Source organism: Diceros bicornis, chromosome 31 (assembly GCF_020826845.1).
Source record: "Diceros bicornis minor isolate mBicDic1 chromosome 31, mDicBic1.mat.cur, whole genome shotgun sequence".
Classification (NCBI taxonomy): Eukaryota; Metazoa; Chordata; class Mammalia; order Perissodactyla; family Rhinocerotidae; genus Diceros; species Diceros bicornis.
This window is the reverse complement of record NC_080770.1, coordinates 22,387,830-22,407,874: the sequence shown is the minus strand read 5'-3', so window position 1 is coordinate 22,407,874 and position 20,045 is coordinate 22,387,830. Positions and strand designations below refer to the sequence as shown.

The following is a 20,045-nucleotide window of genomic DNA, read 5'->3' as shown; positions in this document are numbered from 1 at the left end:
TAACAGAAAAAAAAAGGATATGAAACATATCAAAGACATAGAAAAATAGCAGACATAAAGTCAACCATATCAATATTTAGCTAACATTAAGTATAAATGGATTAAACATTCCAATCAGAGGCAGAAATTCTCAGACTAGATAAAAAAAAACAAGATCCAACTGTATGCTTTCTACCGAAGATACGCTTAAGATTTAAAAACACAGTAAGTTGAAAGTAAAAGGATGGAAAAAGATATACCATGCAAACAACAACCATAAGAGAGACAGAGTGGCTATATTAATTTCAGACAAAATAGATTTTAAAGAAAGTCTTACTAGACTTAACTTGTCTTACTAGAAACAAAAAGTATTAGTATAGACAGAGAAAGATGTTTTATAATGACAAAAGGACAAAATTCATCAGGAAGATCTAACAATTATAAACATCAGTAATAAACATATATGCACCTAACAACAGAGCTCCAAATACATGAAGCAAAAACTGACAGAATCAAAGGAAGAAATAGATAAATTCAACAACAAATCTGGAGACTTCAAAGCCCTACTCTCAATGATGGATAGTGCAACTATGTCATGAAGGACATAGAATACTAGATAGTACTATCAACTAAGTGAATCACATTGGTGTCTTTAAAACACTCCACACAATAGCAACAGTAGAAAACAAATTATTCTGCCCATCATCATGTCACATAATTATGGGCAATGATATGTAAAGACAAGTCTGGTGGGTCCTTCTGAGCAAGTTTCCTTTCTTGATTCAGATACCAATATTTCCTGCTCATCACTTCCTTCCTCTTTCTATGTGAAATGCTGATGTGATTCTGGAAGTGGAGTAGGATCCTACAATCATGAGGCAACCATGAGGATTGCATTAGTCAAGGATCTGAGAGGAAACAGTACACACTTAGATGAGGTAATTGAGGATAACTTAATAGATAGACTAGTGTAGTAGACTAAATGGAAGCCAACAAGGAATGGTGAAAGACCCAGGGCTAGCAATAGCTGGGATTCTTTATCACTTCTAGGCCGAAGCAGAAAGGAAGGAGAGAGAGTTGCAGCTGTAGGAGAGGGTTGATTGACAGGAACTGTGGACTTTAGAGCAATGCAGCCACTGCCAACCCACAGGCCTATAGGGAAGGTTCCAGGAGAATAAATACACCAGACTCACTCTCCTCTCGTGGTGATCCCATGCTGGTGCCCACCACATTGGCTAAACTTAACCAGAAACCATAGTGCAGAGGGACCCGTTGAAGCAGTCCGTGAAGGTCACCTTACAGGACATACAATAAGCTGAATAACAGTGGAAGTGGAGCTGGTGTGCAAACAGAGAATGTTCAGGAAAGTCACTCCTGATGCCTCTCAGTATCTACCCTTGTCCTCATTTTGTATAAAAAGTTTATGTCTGCTGCATGGGTGGTTTAGTCATAGTTCCATGCATGGGATGCTGTCAATTCAGTCGTTATCCCATCTGAACTCTAAAGTATTAGCTACTACCCTGTTCTTGATATAAGGTAGTGGGAAAAAAGGGAGGCTAGAAACAATCAGCATAAAACAATTTTGCTCCAGTCCCGGCTTCTGAAGCCAGTTAATAGGCCTAAACAGATACTCATAACCTACACTGCCCTTAGACACAGGTGTGTGGGGCCCCTACTCCAGGCCCTGTGCCTCAGGAAGCCCTGTGCTTTGGAGCACCTTGCTTGAAGTTTTTTAAGTCCCCATCTAGCGCTTGAGAGAAAGCGGGGTCAACTTCTTTACTTACCGGGAGAGAAAAAGAAACGAACACACAAACAAAAACATTTACTCAGAACTGTTCAGATTCCTTGGGTTTCAGTCACGGGAGGTGACGCAGGTGTCAGGCAGCCAGATACAAATCAAATGCTTTGTCACACCTGTAGTTCAAGATTAAAAATACACATTTTGATTTATTCATATTGTTGTTAAACAAGTTTGGCAAGCCTGCTCAAAAGTCAGAACTCTCTTCTCTCTGAGTCATGCAACAGGGATTTCAATTATTTTAATATTTGCATATATTTTCTCCTCTTTGATTGGAGACCTGTGTCAAAGGTTGAGTTCCCTAGGAAACACCTCTGAGATTGAGTTTTTGTGTAAAAATTTATTGGGAAGTGCCCTCAAGATCAACATCTATAAAGGCGTGACGGAAGCACAATTTGGCAGAGGGAGAAGTTGAACCAAAAAGGTCTTGGATGATCCCACAAGGAGCATTAGAGCTGGGATGGCCCTTTAGAGTTGTTCCAAGCTGAGGCAAGAGGCCCCGGCCTTTTTACCACCAAATTGAGCAGTCATTGGCTGCAGCCTGCTGGAGGAGGGAGATGTGGTGCCTCCCTGGGGGAAGGCCAATTTCTGTGGAAGCAGCAACTGTGAGCTCTGAGCAGCCATCACTCCTGGCAGCTGAGGGAATGAGCAGCTTCATCCTGAAGAGGGATCTGGGTTGCTTACAACATCCACTACCAATCCTTTCCTTGTATCAGATATTCCTATAGGGAGCATGTTGTCTTTAATTCTGAGTCCAGTGTAGCTTCTGCTGTAATAGCAACAGAAACAATTCCCATCTAAGAACTTTTTAAAGAGAATTATGTGAGAGAAACCCTAAACCTCAAACCAAATTCTTTAAATGAGAGTTGTCTGGAAGTCTGGAGTTGCCAGGTTAATGGTAACAATAATAACTTCCATAAATGCAGCTCCTTACTATTACTAAATGCTTTCACCTCCCCTTCTATCTCATTTGATTCTCTATATAACCCTAGGAATGATAGGAAAAGTAGCTTTAACCTCATTTTAAAATGAGGAAATAGGCGAGGCAAAGGATAGTGAAATCCACTTCGGCATTTGTTTTTGGTGTCATTCCTTTATTAGAATATGTATGCCTGACGTACCACATCACTGAGACGTTATTGCTCAGAGACAACAGTACTATATGTTAGGAAACAGACTGTGTTTTGGCATCAGATTTCTCTGTACAAACATTTAATCCACTCAGGGCACCTCTAAGGGAATATCTTTTTGCCTAAAGTCAAACTACTAGTAATTGGTAGAGTAGGCCCTCCAGACTGGGTATTTAGACTTCAAATCCCAGACTCTCTGCTTTATTATAGTATTTCTTTGTGTGATAGGATTTAAGGGATGATACCTGACTTATTCCCAGCACCTCCTTTGGAAACTGGTACAAATGAGGCTGTACCATTCCCATTGAGCTTCACATCAGGGTCTCTCCTGTTTCTACCCAACCACCTCTCAATCCACAGTCTCTTCATGGCATTTTTCACCTCCATGTTTCTCAGCGTATAGATCAGAGGGTTCAACATGGGTGTGATGATAGTGTAAAACACAGCCACCATTTTGTCCTCAGTAAAAGTGGTGGAAGGCCTTAGGTAGACGAAGAGGCAGGGAACAAAAAACAAGATCACCACAGCGATGTGGGAAGCACATGTGGACAGGGCCTTGTGCCTCCCCTCTGATGAGCGGGTCTTGAAGGAAAGCAAGATGACAGTGTAAGAGCCCACAAGAATGACAAAGCAGCTTAGTGAAATCACGCCACTGTTGGCCACCACAATGAGCCCCACCACATACGTGTCTGTGCAAGCCAGCTTCAGTAGAGGGTGGATATCACAGAAGTAGTGGTCAATCAGGTTGGGGCCACAGAAAGGCGGTTGTACAGTAAGGATGGTCTGGATGAAGGAATTCACAAACCCTCCTAACCAACAGGTCACCACCAGTATGGAGCAGGCCTTCCAGTCCATGATGGTCGTATAGCACAGAGGCTTACAGATGGCCACGTACCTGTCATAGGCCATCACTGTGAGGATAAAGATCTCTGTGCAGCCAAACAGATGGACACAAAAGAGCTGAACCATACAGCCAACGAAAGAGATCCTTTTGACCTGGGCTTGGAAGTCAATAATCAGCTTGGGGGCTGTAACAGAGGAATAGCAGATGTCAACAAAGGATAGGAAGCTAAGAAAGAAGTACATTGGAGAGTTGAGATTTGGGCTCCTTTGGATAGTCATTATAGTGAAAAAATTTCCGGTCATGAGGATCATATAAAAGAATAAGAACAAAAAGAAGCATAGTTACTGCACTTGCTCATTTTGGGAAAGACCCGTGAGGATAAATTCAGTAACATTATTTTCCATGGAATCTGGGCAGTTCACAAGAGGAAAACACTGTCTGACTTTACCTATAGGAAAAACATATAAAGGCCAATTAGATTTGGGCAAGTGGTACTATCACACTATTAGTATTATTTTAAACAATTATTCACAAAATTTCTCACTTAGGGTATTTGTTTGAGTAAAGTCTGTTTCATAAGATTACCAGAGATTGAAAACGAGGGGAGGGGTAGGGAGAAAGAGAAAGAGAGGGAGAGAGTGGTAGAGAGAGAGAGAGAAAGGAAAAATTGCAATTTGAGAGGCTTTAAACAGATTTAGGAATGCAGTCTAGGCTCTCCAGTTCAGCATCAGTTGTCTGAAGCAACGTTGCTCCAGAATTTGAATTAAGTCTCTCATTAAATTGAGGCTTCAAGTGATAACCTCCACTCTTTTTACTCCAGGATGCTTTCTGCCTGTTTTCCAGTTGATGTATGGGATCTAAGTAACCACACACACACACACACACATTTGTGATCATAAGTATGTAAGTCTTAAAATGTACAACTTTGAGTCAGACCTGGGATATAACTAGCCTTTTATGTGGCTCTTTGGCCTCCCAAATTACCAACAGCCTGATTGGTTTTGTCAATTTTAGGTTATACCAGGACTGCATTCTTTGTCACGCCTTATATGTCTAAAAGTTGGGACATGCATAGCCGCTTTACAAAAAGGAACTACCATTTGTAAGATGCTCATGATTTCAGATCCTAGTTAACATTAGTAGTTGTAGGACATGGGGAGAAAATAACTCTCAGCTAGGTTTAGTCTGCCTCTGACAATGACCAGCTGTGAGACCTGGGGCAAGTTACCTACCGTGATAGAGATGCAGTTTCTTTGGCCATTGGGTTGGACTCTCCATGAACACCAAGTTTTCCTCCAGCTTTAACAATATAACTTAAAATTTGGGATGATCTTTTCAATACAATGAATCACTGTCATTGAATGTGGTTTCTTTGTTTCGTTACCTTTGTATTCTTTTGAACCAAAAGATGTGCAAAGGTGGGGACAAGGTGTATGTTCTTTATTTTTGTATTGCCTGAGTACAAATACTGCTTCCATTAGTTTTGCAAGTCTTTTATTATTTTGTTTTCTTTTGTTGCACAAACCCTTGTGTCCAAGGCTTTGGCAAGTCATTTAAGCTTTTGAGCCTCAGTTTCTTCATTCTTCAAATGGAAATACTACTGACTTCTTTTGAGAATTGTTTTAAGTACCAAACTTAGACCAGTATATAGTAAGTGCTCATTGAATTACGCCTTTTTATTTTCCAACTAGATTCCCAGTACTTAAAATATTTTATCATTAAAAATTTCAAACATATACAAAATGCAGATAATTATATTATAAATTCTCATATAATGATCATTTAGATTAAAAAATGATTAAAGTTTTACTATGTTTGCTTCATCAATCTCTCTTTTTCATTTCTTTTTTTGTTGCCAAAGTATCTTAATACAAATCCCACTCACCATGTCATTTCAACTTCTACATGCTCTGGTGTCTGTGTCTCTAAAAATAAGGAATCTTCTTACATAAACACAAAGACATGATCACACAAAACAAAATTACCAGTATTTTCCTGCTATTAACCAATTCCTGGTCTGCTGGAGCCAAGTTTTGTTCCCGTCTCTCCTTACAGTGCTTGGTTGAGTGCCTGCTAGGTCTGCTTGATACCATATGGTAGCTCGCTGTGGCTACCGAGCACTTGGGATGTGAGTAGTGAGACTAAGAAACTGAAGTTCCAATTTAATTTAATTTAAATTTGAAAACTAAAGCAATGTAAAATATTTTGATGTAATAAAAATTTGGGTATATTATGTTAAACAAAGTATTAAATATTATTAAAATTAATTTCACCTGTTTCTTTTGCTTTTTTATGTGGCTACTAAAACATTTAAAACGACAATATGGCTTGGATTATGTTTTTATTTCACAGTGCTGTACTAAGGATGAGGCCCTGGTCTAGGTACTTGAGTATGCTGTTTAATTTAATTCTTGTAACTCTGTGAAGTATGTAGAACTATTCCCATTATTCACATAGGAATAAAATCCTTCCTTAGAAAGGTAAAATAACTTTATTCACAGTCATGTAGGTGGTCACTGGTGGAACACAGATTCAACCTTGATATAGTCTCTTAGCCTGTACTACATTATACCATATATAAATATATAATTTCTATTGGCTTTTAAAAAATATTGATAATAGCTTTGGGATCCTCTTTACTGTTTCAGGGTCTCTGGGGTAGGAATTGCTACTTTAATTAAGCCAGACAAAATTTAATTAACTATAATAGACACCAATACCCTTTAATAAGTTATGGAGTCCTGATATCTGTGCCCTAAGAAGACCCATTGGCTTTATAATCAATCGGTAATTTCTGGTATAGGATGCGCACAGTCTTAGAAAATGGTTCAGATTGTGGACAGGAATATTCAAACTCTGCCATTTCACCTGCCAGAATCTGGGACTCAGTAGGATCCTTTGTCTCACCTTCCCTCCCCCTACTGTCACCTGCCATATGGTGCTGGGACTAGGCATGGATTATTCTACATTCTGGAAGGCAATAGTACCTTTTAACATGTAGTTGAATAAGTAAAAAGGCAAAACCTATTGATGAGGCCTTAGGCTTCACCAAATGCTAAATTCCAATGCCTTAACTAAATACTGAATCACTGAAAAAGTTTGTCAGCAGATTTTTCCTGAAAGAGGTGGGTTTGCAAAAGTCTGCAGTAGAGGCATTTCATGACGCCTTTAGGTATCCTCTGTTTATTTCTATAATATTTAAAATCTTTGTCTTTTAGACTACTTGTGTGTCTCCCCCTATAGAATGTGTGCTACTTAAATGCAGAAACCATTCCTATTTGTATGGATCCCCATCACTTGATCCTGAGCCTAGCAAATACATTAGGACTCAGTCAACTTTGTAGGAGGGAGGGATAGAGGGAGAAAGGAAATAGATTAACTGGTTTATGAATCTTTCTAGATAACCTGGTTTTAGCACTATCCATTGTCTTGCATAGAAAACTTGTTAAAGCACAAACTTTTATTAGATAGAGCTGGATTTTCAACCTCTGGCCCCACCAATTACCAGCTGTGTTGCAGTAACCAAGTAATTTCACCTATTTAATCATTGTCTTTATCTGTGAAATACAGATAACTACTTCCTGCCTCATACAGTTGATGTGAGAATTAAAATAGCTAATGCACATAAAGCTTAGCGTAGTGTCTGGTGCATAGGAAGTTCTTAAGAAATGCTAGTTATTCTTATTTTTATCCTGCGTATCACAAAGATGGGAAACATAAAGCAAGAAAGAAAGATAATGAAAGAGACTTCACTTACCTGGAGAGTAGGGAAATCTTCCCATCGTTTCCCCGCTTCTGGGTCCTATGAATCCTCTACCCAGCTATGACCTCTCTGAACACTATTCCTATTCCAATAGTCTTAGATTTCTGTAGGTCAGAGCAGGTATGTTGCTTTGAAAAATAGTCTGTCCCTCATTTATTCCTTAGAATTGCTGCCTGGATTGCAAAGCTGAGGTTATTTTGAATGCTGAAGCAAAGCGAAGATTCGCATTGTTAAGTTGTTGGCAGGGGCTCAGTTAGCAGCAAGAACCGAGGGTAAATACAACAGAAATATGTGACTTTGGGACCATCCCGAAGGTTAACTTGCTCTCTCCCTGAGATCCAGAGCTGTCCTTCAGCTCAGTGTGAATTCGGTCAAGTCCTGGAAAAAGGCTCTTTCAAATCCAAATTTTGTGGCTTGGGAAGGAGAAAGAAAAGCCCCTTGATACCCAGAGGACGCTGTGTTCTCTCTCGCTGTCCTAAGTAATGAGCTCCCATGAGCCTTCTAGGTTGCTTCCTCTGTTAAAAATTCTCCCCAAAGATACAAGTAAGTTTTCCACTGCATTGGTCAAGTGTGGGGGCCCACTTAGGATAGGGCTTTTCAGAATGGATTCCTCTGGTTTTTATGGTTGCTGGATTTCCTGTCTGACATCTATCTTTTAATCTAATGACAATGGATTCCATTGATTAAACGCTTAGTATATGTCCTACATTATTATAAACACTTTATATGCATTCCATGGTTTCTTTTGTTTTGTTTGTAGGGCCTCAGTTGAGTTGAATTGAAGCAATCATGATTGCTATATTGAGGATCATTATCATCATTGTTCCATGTGTGATGTACTTCAGTATTAATTAATTAGTTTAATAAATACATACTTGTAAGCTAAAATGTAATCCAAGTGTTAGATATTATGAACAACGTACACCTTCCTGTGTGTGCCTTCCCTAGCCCACCCCACTGCCTATCCTCAAATGCCAACAGATAACTAAACTGTGTGTATTTTACTGTGTTTTAAATTAGAAATTTCCTGAGGTTGAACATTTTTTCATGACTTTCGTGCCATTTAGATAGTTTTTTTGTAGGATGTGCCTTTTTTGTGTTCCATTTTTGCGTTACCTATCTTTTCCTATTGATGTGTAGAGGTGCTTTTTATATAATCTGGATTTTATGTAATCTGGCTAAAGGTGCTTCATCATATCTGTATCTATGTCTCTATCTCTATCTCTACATCTGTATCGACTCCTCTCCTAGTTTTGTAGCTTGCTTTTTTTTCTCTTTTAATGGTATTTTTAATGAATAAAAGTTCTTTTTATTTTAATAAAATTTATTGATCTATTCCATTATGTTAATTGTTATGAATTGAATATTTGTGTCCTTCAAAATTCACATGTTGAAATTCTAACCTCCAAGGTGGTGGTATTAGGAGGTGGGTCTTTTGGGAGGTGATTAGGTCATAATGGCAGAGCCCTCATGAAAGACCCTAGAAACCTACCTTGTCCCTTCCACCAAGTGAAGACACAGCAAAAGATGCCTTCTGTGAACCAGGGAGTGAGCCCTTAGCAGACACTGAACATGCTGGTGTCTTGTCTTGGACTTCCTATCATCCAGAACCATGAGAAATAAATTTCTGTTGTTTATCATCTACCCAGTCTTTGGTATTTTGTTATAGCAGCCCAAACAGACTAAGACAATAGTACTTTTTGAAGAAATTCTTATACAGTCAACTAATATTTGACAAGGGAACCAAGAATACTCAGCGGAGAAAAGATAGTCTTTTCAATAATGGTGCTGGGATAACTGGATATTCACATGTATAAGAATGAAACTGGACCCATATCTTACACCACTCACAAAAATTAACTCAAAATGGATTTAAGACTTAAATATAAGATGTGAAGCCATGAAAACTCCTAGAAGAAAACACAGGAATAAAGCTCCTTGACATGGGCCTTGGTAATGAATTTTTGGATATGATACCTAAAGCACAAGCAACAAAATAAAAAATAAACAAGTGAGACTACAGCAAACTAAAAAGCTTCCACACAACCAAAGAAACCACCAACAAAGTGAAAAGAAAACTTATGGAATGGGAAAAAATATTTGCAAACAGTATATCTGATAACGGGTTAATCCAAAATATATAAAGAACTCATACAACTCAAAAGCAGAAAAACCAAATAACTCAAGTAAAAAATGGACAGAAGACCTGAGTAGACATTTCTCCAAAAGAAGATATACAAAAGGCCAGCAGGTACATGAAAAGATGTTCGACATCGCTAGTCATTAGAGAAATACAAGCTAAAACCACAATGAGATATCACTTCACTCCTGTTAGAATGGCCATCATCAAAAAGACAAGAGATAACAAACGCTGCTGTGGATGTGGAGAACTGTTGATGGGATTGTAAACTGGTACAGCCACCCTGGAAAACAGGATGGAGGGTCTTCAAAAACTAAAAATAGAACTACCATATGATCCAGCAATTCCAATTCTGGGAATATATCCAAAGGAAATGAAAACACTAACTGACAAAGATATCTGCATGTTCATAGCGGATTATTTGCAATAGCCAAGACATGGAAACAACCTAAGTGTCCATTGATGGATGAATGGATAAAGAAGTTGTGGTATATATGTACAATGGAATATTCAGCCATAAAAAATCAGGAAATCCTATCATTTGTGACAACATGGATGGGCCTTGAAGGCATTATGCTAAGTGAAATAAGTAAGTCAGACAGAGAAGAACAAATGCTGTATGATCTGCCTTATAAGTGGCATCTAAAAAAACAAACAAAAAGAAACTCATAGACAAAGAGATCAAACTTGTGGTTACCAGAGGCCAAGACTGGGGGGAGATGGAATTGGAGAAATGTGGTCAAAAGGTACAAACTTCCAGATATAAGATAAACAAGTACAGACTTATAATAGTTCAACTTACAATTTTTCAACTTTATTATGGTGAAAAAGCGATATGCATTCAGTAGAAACTGTACTTTGAATTTTGAATTTTGATCTTTCTCCAGGCTAGTGATATTCAGTGCTATACTCTCTTGTGATGCTGGGCAGTGGCAGTGAGCTATAGCTCCCAGTCAACCACTGGATCACAAGAGTAAACAACCGATTCTGTTTTTCACTTTCAGTACAGCATTCAATAAGTTACATGAAATATTTAACACTTTATTACAAAATAGGCTTTGTGTTAGATGATTTCGCCCAACTGTAGGCTAATGGTAAGTCTTCTGAGCATGTTTAATGTAGGCTAGGCTAAGCTATGATGGTTAGATATATTAAATGCATTTTTTTTGGTGAGGAAGATTAGCCCTGAGCTAACATCTGTTGCCAATCCTCCTCTTTTGGCTGAGGAAGATTAGCCCTGGGCTAACATTCATGCTTATCTTTCTCTACTTTATATGTGGGATGCCTGCCACAGCATGGCTTGATAAGCAGTGTGTAGGTCTGCACCCGAGATCTGAACCTGTGAACCCCAGGCCACTGAAGTGGAGCATGCAAACTTAACCACTACGCCACCGGGCTGGCCACTTAAATGCATTTTTTTTTTTTTGTGAGGAAGATCAACCCTGAGCTAACACCCATGCCAATCCTCCTCTTTTTGCTGAGGAAGACTGGCCCTGAGCTAACATCTGTGCCCACCTTCCTCCACTTTGTGTGGGACGTTGCTACAGCATGGCCTGAGAAGCGGTGCATCGGTGTGTGCCTGGGATCCGAACCTGGGCCGCCAGCAGTGGAGCGCGTGCACTTAACTGCTACGCCACCGGGCCGGCTTCTTAAATGCATTTTTGACCAATGATATTTTCAATTTATGATGTGTTTATTGGGACATAACCCCATCATAAATCAAGAAAGATCTGTACTAGTGATGTAATGTACAAAATGATGATTATAGTTAACACTGCTGTAAGATATATAGGAAAGTTGTTAAGAGTAAATTCGAAGAGTCCTCATCACAAGGAAAAGTGTTTTTTCCTTTCTTTTAATTGTATCTATATGAGCAGATGGATACTAGCTGAACCTATTGTGGTAATCATTTCACAATGTATGTAAATCAAACCATCGTGCCATATGCCTTAAACTTATACAGTGATGTATGTCAATTATTTCTCAATAATTGGAGAAAAAAAAGAAATCTTTCCCTATTCCAAGTTCATAAAGATAGTCTCTTACATTAATAGCTAGATGCTTTATTGTTTTACTTTTCGCATTTACATCTAAAATCCACTTGGAATTAATTTTGGGATATTCTGTGAGGGAATATCCCTATGAAAAAAATTTCATTTTGAACTAACACCATTTATTGAAAAGCCTGTCCTTTATCCATAGCTCTTCTGTGCACCTTTGTAATAAATTGAATGTCCACATACGTATGTATCTGCCTCTGGATTTTTACACTACACTATTGGTTTGTCTATCTTTCTATCAATATCTATCTTAATAACTGTAATCTTGTAATAACTCTTTTTTTTTTTTTTGGTGAGGAAGATTGGCCCTGAGCTAACATCTGCACCAATCTTCCTCTATTTTGCATGTGGGACACCACCACAGCAAGGCTTGATGAGCAGTGTGTAGGTCCATGCCCAGGATCTGAAATTTTGAACCCTGGGCCACCAAAGTGGAGTGTGCAAACTTAACCACTACACCGCTGGGCTGGCCCCTTGTAGTAACTCTTGATCATCAGTAGTGTAAGTCCACTAACTTTGATCATATTCAAGGGTAGTTTAACTATTTTTGACCTTTTGCATTTTCATGTACTTTAGAGAATATGCTTGTAAATTTACAAAAAGAAATACCTTCTGGGATTTTATTTACAATTGCAATGAGTCTATTGATCAAGTTGGGAATACTCAATATTTTAATTAAGCTTAAATCTTAAATGATATATCCCTCAATTTATTTAGATCTTCTTTAATTTCTCTAAATTCTTTCAAAATGTTTCCTAATTTTCAGTGTTGAGTCTTACACAACTTGAAGATTCATTTCTAGATTTTCTACTTTCTAGATTTGCCTAGGATGTAGAAAACCGGAAATGGTGTTGTTCCTAGCCTATCAACAGAAAAAATCTAGATAAATTACAAATTCATAAATTTTTTTGAACTTATCAGAGAGTTGAGGTTGCAGAGTAACCAAATATCCTGAAATATAAGGAAACATAGACCCATACAAGCAGAGATGGAACACAAGCACTGCATCACTGGGAGAATGTTGTAGAAAGAAATACCAAGAGCCACACAACTGGGTAAGAAAAATACAGCTAAATTTTAAGAATAAAATTGTATAAAGGCCAAATGTGGGCTAGCATGAGAGTATAGAATCCCTGAGAGCCATAGACCCAAGGGGACTTCATGCCATAAGGGGATCTTCTCTATAGGGACCTCCACTAGGTGTTCATGAGAAATATTGGGGACAGGGCAGGAGACTAGAGAAAATCTACATTGATGATACAAGCCTGGATGAGGAGAGCAGCTGCCACTGGGGGAAAAGCACATAGCCTGACTCAGACCCTTCTCTCTTACAGAACAAAAGACTTAGGCCTCTGAGGAAGATGCCTGTTTCCCCAGGATACATGTTAAGATCCACTGGGGCAGGGTGAAGGGTAAAAGAAAAGAACGTTCTACCACTGAGGAGGAGTAGGAGAAAGGCCTGGACCCAGAATCCTATGCCAATACAATTTAAGGTCTTCTCTGCCTGGGGGATGAATGGTAAAATCTGCCATGCAAGACCCACCAAAGATACACGTCAATATTTGGCTGTCATAACAAACATGGTAACAGATCACAGATGCTTTAGGTGGGCTCAATAGTAGACTTGACACAGCATAGGAAAGAATAGTGACTTAAAGATAGGTTAATATAAATTAGCAAACTGACATATAATAAACGGAAAAAAGAGCAGGAGAAAACCTGCAGAACAGAGTACCCAGGAACTCAAGGATGATATCAAAAGTCTTGAGAGAGAGAATGGAGCAAAAGAAATATTTGAAAGGATAATGACTAAGATTTTCCAAAAATAATGAAATAGATCAAACCACAGATCCAAGAATCTCAGGGAACTTGAGCAGGATAAACAACAATAACAACAAAAATAAATGAAAAGTAAAACCACACATTGACTCATCATATTCCACCTGCTGAAAATTAAAGACAAGGAGAAAACCTTGAAGGCATCCAGAGAAAAAAGACACATTATATAGAAAAAGAAGATATGTATTACAGCAAACTTCTCATCAGAAACTATACAACCTAGAAGGCACTAGAGATGTCTTTAAAGTATTTAGTAAAGTAAAGCCCCTGCCAACCCATAATTTTATGCCACGGAAAATATTTTTCAAAAATAAAGGTAAAATAAAGATTTTTTTTGACAATGAAATACTGAGGGAATTCATACCAGCAGACCTACGCTACAGGAAATATTAACATTTTTCGGGCAGAAATAATATGATATCTGGTAGAAACTTGGAGGTACACAAAGAAATGAATAGCACCAGAATTGTTAAAAAAGGGTAAATATAGAGGCTGGCCTGGTGGCTCAGCTGTTATGTTTGCGTTTTCCGCTTCAGCGGCCCAGGGTTCATCTATTCGGATCCTGGGCGTGGACCTACTCACAGCTCATCAAACTGTGCTGAGACAGCATCCCACATAAAAGAACTACAGCTCTACAGCTATGATACACAACTACATACTGGAGCTTTGGGGAGAAAAAAGAAAAAAAGGAAGATTGGCAACAGATGTTAGTGCAGGGCCAATCTACCTCAAAAAAAAAAAAAAAGAGTAAATATAAAGGACTCTCTTTCTTATTTTAGTTCTCTTAAAGATAAGTAATTGTCTAGGGCAAAATATTGTGGGTTTATAGCATATGTGAAAGTAAATTATATGAAAACAACACAAAAAGTGGGAGGAAGGAATTGGAAGTATACTGTTGCATGGTTCTTAGAATATATGAAGTTGTAAAAAAATATTTAAAGGTAAACTGTGATTAATTAAATATATATATTATTTATCAGAGGGCAACCACTAAAATATTTTAAAAAGAAGTATAAATATTATCAAATAGTGAGGTACAAAGGAACCATAAAAATTATGCAACTAATCCAAAATCAGGCAGAAAATGAGGAAAAAAGGAATGAAGACCACATGGAACAAATAGCAAACAACATATAAGATGTTTGAATTAAATCAAACCAATCAATAATTATACTAAATATAAATGGTCTAAGCACACCAATTAAAAATATTCAAATTCTATAAAATAACATTCTCAAATTTATCCTGCCTATAAGAAACCCTTTAAATATGAAGACATGCATAGGTTAAGACTAAAATTATGAAAAAAAAATACAATAAAGCACTAATCAATGAAAGCTAGAGCAACTATATTGATAACAGACAAAATAGACTTTAATATAATGAATATTACCAAAGATAAAGAGGGACATTGAATAAGGATACATGGATCAATGTACCAAGAAGACATAATAATCCTAAGATTATTTAACAGCAAAGCCATGAAAATACATGAAAAAACAACTGATTGAACTGACAGTATTTTTATTGATGTTTTCCCAGTCATCTTTTGGTTGGATGAAGCGCATCATGTAGTAGATTCCTCAGAAAGGGTGCTTACGTACAGTATTTACTGAGTTATTGCATGATCAAAAGTTTTCTTTATCGTCTTGTTTATTGAAAGACAGCTTGGCTGGGTATAAAATTCTGGTTTATATTTTCTTAATTTTCTTGACAATGCTGCTACACAGTTGCCTTGCTTTGTATGCTGTTTTTGGGAACTCAAATGCCACTGGAATTCTCTTGCTTTTGTAAGTTATTTCATCATTTTGCCTAGAATTCCTGAGAATTTCTTTCTTTATCTTTGATGTCTAATAGTTTTATTAGAATCTGTCTCAGGGGTGATTGTTCTAGGTCAATTTTTCCTGGTATCCAGTGGATCTTTACAATGTGTAGATTTAGGTATTTAAAAATTTTTGGAATATATTTTAGATTATAGTTTTATATTTGGTTCTATTCCATTGTTTTGATTTTATTTTTTCAGAGACATCCCTTATATATATGTTGGGCCTCCTTTGTTTAACTTCCATTTCTACCTCTTTCTCTCTGGCTCTTTTTACTTCTTTTAAATCTCACTTTATTTCCTTTGGTGGATTATGTGATTTACATTCATGTCCTTTATTATTTTATTTTTAAAAATTTTTTGTTTATTGCAGTAACATTGGTTTATAACATTGTATAATTTCAGGTGTGCATCATTATACTTCTAATTCTGCATAGATTACATCATGTTCACCACCCAAATACTAATTACAACCCATCACCACACACGTGTGCCGAATTATACCTTTCACCCTCCTCCCTCCCCCCTTCCCCTCTGGTAACCACCAATCCAATCTCTGTCTCTATGTGTTTGTTTATTGTTGTTATTATCTACTACTTAATGAAGGAAATCATACAGTATTTGACCTTCTCCCTCTGACTTATTTCACTTTGCATAATACCCTCAATGTCCATCCATGTTGTCACAAATGACTGGATTTCATTGTTTCTTATGGCTGAGTAGTATTCCACTGTGTATATATACCACATTTTCTTTATCCATTCGTCCCTTGATGGGCACTTAGGTTGCTTCCAAGTCTTGGCTATTGTGAATAATGCTGCAATGAACACATGGGTGCATGTATCTTTACGCATTGGTGTTTTCAAGTTCTTCGGATAAATACCCAGCAGTGGAATAGCTGGATCATATGGTAGTTCTATCCTTGATTTTTTGAGGACTCTCCATACTGTTTTCCATACTGGCTGCACGAGTTTGAACTCCCACCAGAAGTGTATGAGAGTTCCCTTCTCTCCACATCCTCTCCAACACATGTTGTTTCCTGTCTTGTTAATTATAGCCATTCTGACGGGCGTGAGGTGGTATCTCATTGTAGTTTTGATTTGCATTTCCCTGATAGTTAATGATTTTGACCATCTTTTCATGTGCCTGTTGGCCATCTGTATATCTTCTTTGGAGAAATGTCTGTTCAGGTCTTTTGCCCATTTTTTAATTGGGTTGGTAGTTTTTTTGTTGTTGAGATGCATGAGTTCTTTGTATATTTTGGAGATTAAGCCCTTATCAGATGCATGGTTTGCAAATATCTTCTCCCAATTGTTAGGTTGTCTTTTCATTTTGTTAATGGTTTCCTTTGTTGTGCAGAAGCTTTTTAGTTTGATGTAGTCCCATTTGTTTATTTTTTCTATTGTTTCTCTTGCCTGGTCAGACATGGTGCTTGAAAATACGTTGCTAAGACCGATGTCGAAGAGCATACTGCCTATGTTTTCTTCTAGAAGTTTCATAGTTTCAGGTCTTACATTCAAGTCTTTAATCCATTTGGAGTTAATTTTTGTGTATGGTGTAAGGTAAGGGTCTACTTTCATTTTTTTGCATGTGGCTATCCAGTTTTCCCAACCCCATTTGTTGAAGAGACTTTCTTTTCTCCATTGTATGTTCTTGGCTCCTTTGTCAAAGATTAGCTGTCCATAGATGTGTGGGTTTATTTCTGGGCTTTCGATTCTATTCCATTGATCTGTGTGTCTGTTTTTGTGCCAGTACCATGCTGTTTTGGTTACTATAGCTTTGTAGTGTATTTTGAAATCAGGGAGTGTGACACCTCCAGTTTGTTCTTTTTTCTCAGGATTCCTTTACTTATTCAGGGTCTTTTGTTGTTCCAAATAAATTTTAGGATTCTTTGTTCTATTTCTGTGAAAAATGTTGTTGGAACTTTGATAGGGATTGCATTGAATCTATAGATGGCTTTAGGAAGTATGGACATCTTAACTATGTTAATTCTTCCAATCCAAGACCATGGAATATATTTCCATTTCTTTGTGTCTTCTTCAATTTCTTTCAGCAATGTTTTATTGTTTTCCATGTACAGCTCTTTCACCTCTTTGGTTAAGTTTATTCCTAGGTATTTTATTCTTTTTGTTGCAATTGTAAATGGGATGGTATTCTTAATTTCTCTTTCTGCTACTTTGTTGTTAGTGTATAGAAATGCAACTGATTTTTGTATGTTGATTTTGTATCCTGAAACTTTACCATATTCGTTTATTACTTCTAAAAGTTTTCTGGTGGATTCTTTAGGGTTTTCTATATATAAAATCATGTCATCTGCAAATAGTGAGAGTTTCACTTCTTACTTTCCAATTTGGATCCCTTTTATTTCTTTCTCTTGCCTGATTGCTCTGGCTAGCACTTCCAGTACTATGTTAAATAGGAGTGGTGACAGTGGGCATCCTTGTCTGGTTCTTGTTCTTAGAGGGATAGCTTTCAGTTTTTCAGGATAATATCATCATTGAGGATGATATTAGCTGCGGGTTTCTCATATATGGTCTTTATTATGTTGAGGTACTTTCCTTCTATCCCCATTTTAAACAGAGTTTTTATCATAAATGGATGCTGTATCTTGTCAAATGCTTTCTCTGCATCTATTGAGATGATCATGTGATTTTTATTCTTCATTTTATTAATGTGGTGTATCACATTGATTGATTTGCCAATGTTAAACCATCGCTGCATACCTGGAATAAATCCCACTTGATCATGGTGTATAATCTTTTTAACATATTGTTGTATGCGATTTGCTAGTATTTTGTTGAGGATTTTTGCATCGATGTTCATCAGTGATATTGGCCTGTAATTTTCTTTTTTTGTGTTGTCCTTGTCTGGTTTTGGTATCAGGGTAATGTCGGCTTCATAGAATGAGTTAGGGAGCTCCCCCACCTCCTCAATTTTTTGAAAGAGTTTGAGAAGGATAGGTATTAAGTCTTCTTTGAATGTTTGGCAGAATTCACCAGGGAAGCTGTCTGGTCCTGGACTTTTATTTTTGGGGAGGTTTGTGATTACTGTTTCGATCTCCTTACTGGTGATTGGTCTATTCAAATTCTCTACTTCTTCTTGATCCAGTTTTGGAAGGTTGTGTGATTCTAAGAATTTATCCATTTCTTCCCGATTGTCGAATTGGTTGGCATATAGCTTTTCATAGTATTCTCTTATAATCTTTTGTATTTCTGAGGTGTCTGTTATAATTTCTCCTCTTTCATTTCCGATTTTACTTATTTGTGCCTTCTCTCTTTTTTTCTTGGTGAGTCTAGCTAAAGGTTTGTCAATTTTGTTTATCTTTTCAAAGAATCAGCTCTTGGTTTTATTAATTTTTTGTATTCTTTTTTGGTCTCTATTTCATTTATTTCTGTTCTGCTTTTTATTATTTCCCTTCTTCTACTGATTTGGGGCTTTGTTCTTCTTTTTCCAGTTCCTTTAGGTGCATGGTTAGATTGTTTTTTTGAGATTTTTCTTATTTGTAGAGATAGGCCTGTATTGCTATAAACTTCCCTCTTAGAACTGCTTTTGCTGTATCCCATAAATTCTGGCATGTCGTATTTTCATTTTCATTTGTCTCTAGGTATTTTTTTATTTCTTTGATTTCTTCGTTGACCCAGTCGTTGTTCAGTAGCATTTTGTTTAATCTCCACATATTTGCGGCTTTTCTGATTTTCTTCCTATAGTTGATTTCTAGTTTCATACCATTGTGGTCAGAAAAGATGCTTGGTATTATTTCAATCTTCTTAAATTTATGGAGACTTGTTTTGTGGCCTAATATGTGATCAATCCTTCAGCATGTTCCATGTGCATTTGAAAAGAACGTGTATTGTTCGGTTTTTGGATGGAATGCTCTGTATATGTCTACTAGGTCCATCTGTTCTAGTGTATCATTTAAGGCCAATGTTTCCTGATTGGCTTCTGTTTGGATGATCTATCCGTTGGTGTAAGTGGAGTGTTAAAGTCCCCTACTATTATTGTGTTACTGTCTATTTCTGTTTTTATGTCTGTTAATAATTGCTTTATATATTTAGGTGCACCTACATTGGGTGCATAGATATTTACAAGTGTTATATCCTCTTGTTGGATTGTTCCCTTGATCATTATGTAATGCCCTTCTTTGTCTCTTTTTACAGTTTTTGTTTTAAAGTCTATTTTGTCTGATATGAGTACTGCTACCCCAGCTTTCTTTTCATTGCCATTTGCATGGAGTATCTTTTTCCATCCCTTCACTTTCAGTTTGTGAGTGTCTTTAGGTCTGAAGTGTGTCTCTTGTATGCAGCATATATATGGGTCTTGTGTTTTTTATCCAATCAGCCACCCTATGCCTTTTAATTGGAGCATTTAGTCCATTGACGTTTAAAGTAGCTATTGATAAGTATGTACGTACTGCCATTCTTTAACTTTTTTTTTCTCAGTGTTTTAGTAGTCCTTCTCTGTTCCTTCCTTCTTCTATACAGAATTGATGGTCTCTTTAGTTTGACCTCTGTCTGAAAGCTCTACTCTTTAACTCCCCTCCTCCCTCCTTTTATGTTTTTGATATCATATCTAACCTCTTTTTTGTGCATTTGTATCCATTACCCTTTTATCATGGAAATAGATAATTTTTCCTATTTGTGGTCTTCTCTTTTCCCCTTAAATCAGTCCCT

The 20,045-nt window shown here is 37.2% G+C and overlaps 1 pseudogene; it reads right to left on the bottom strand.

Moving 5' to 3' along the window:
- Positions 1–3,138: 3,138 nt before the first annotated feature.
- On the bottom strand, positions 3,139–4,212 carry LOC131395461 (olfactory receptor 4S2-like; annotated as a pseudogene).
- Between the last annotated feature and the right edge of the window lie 15,833 nt (positions 4,213–20,045).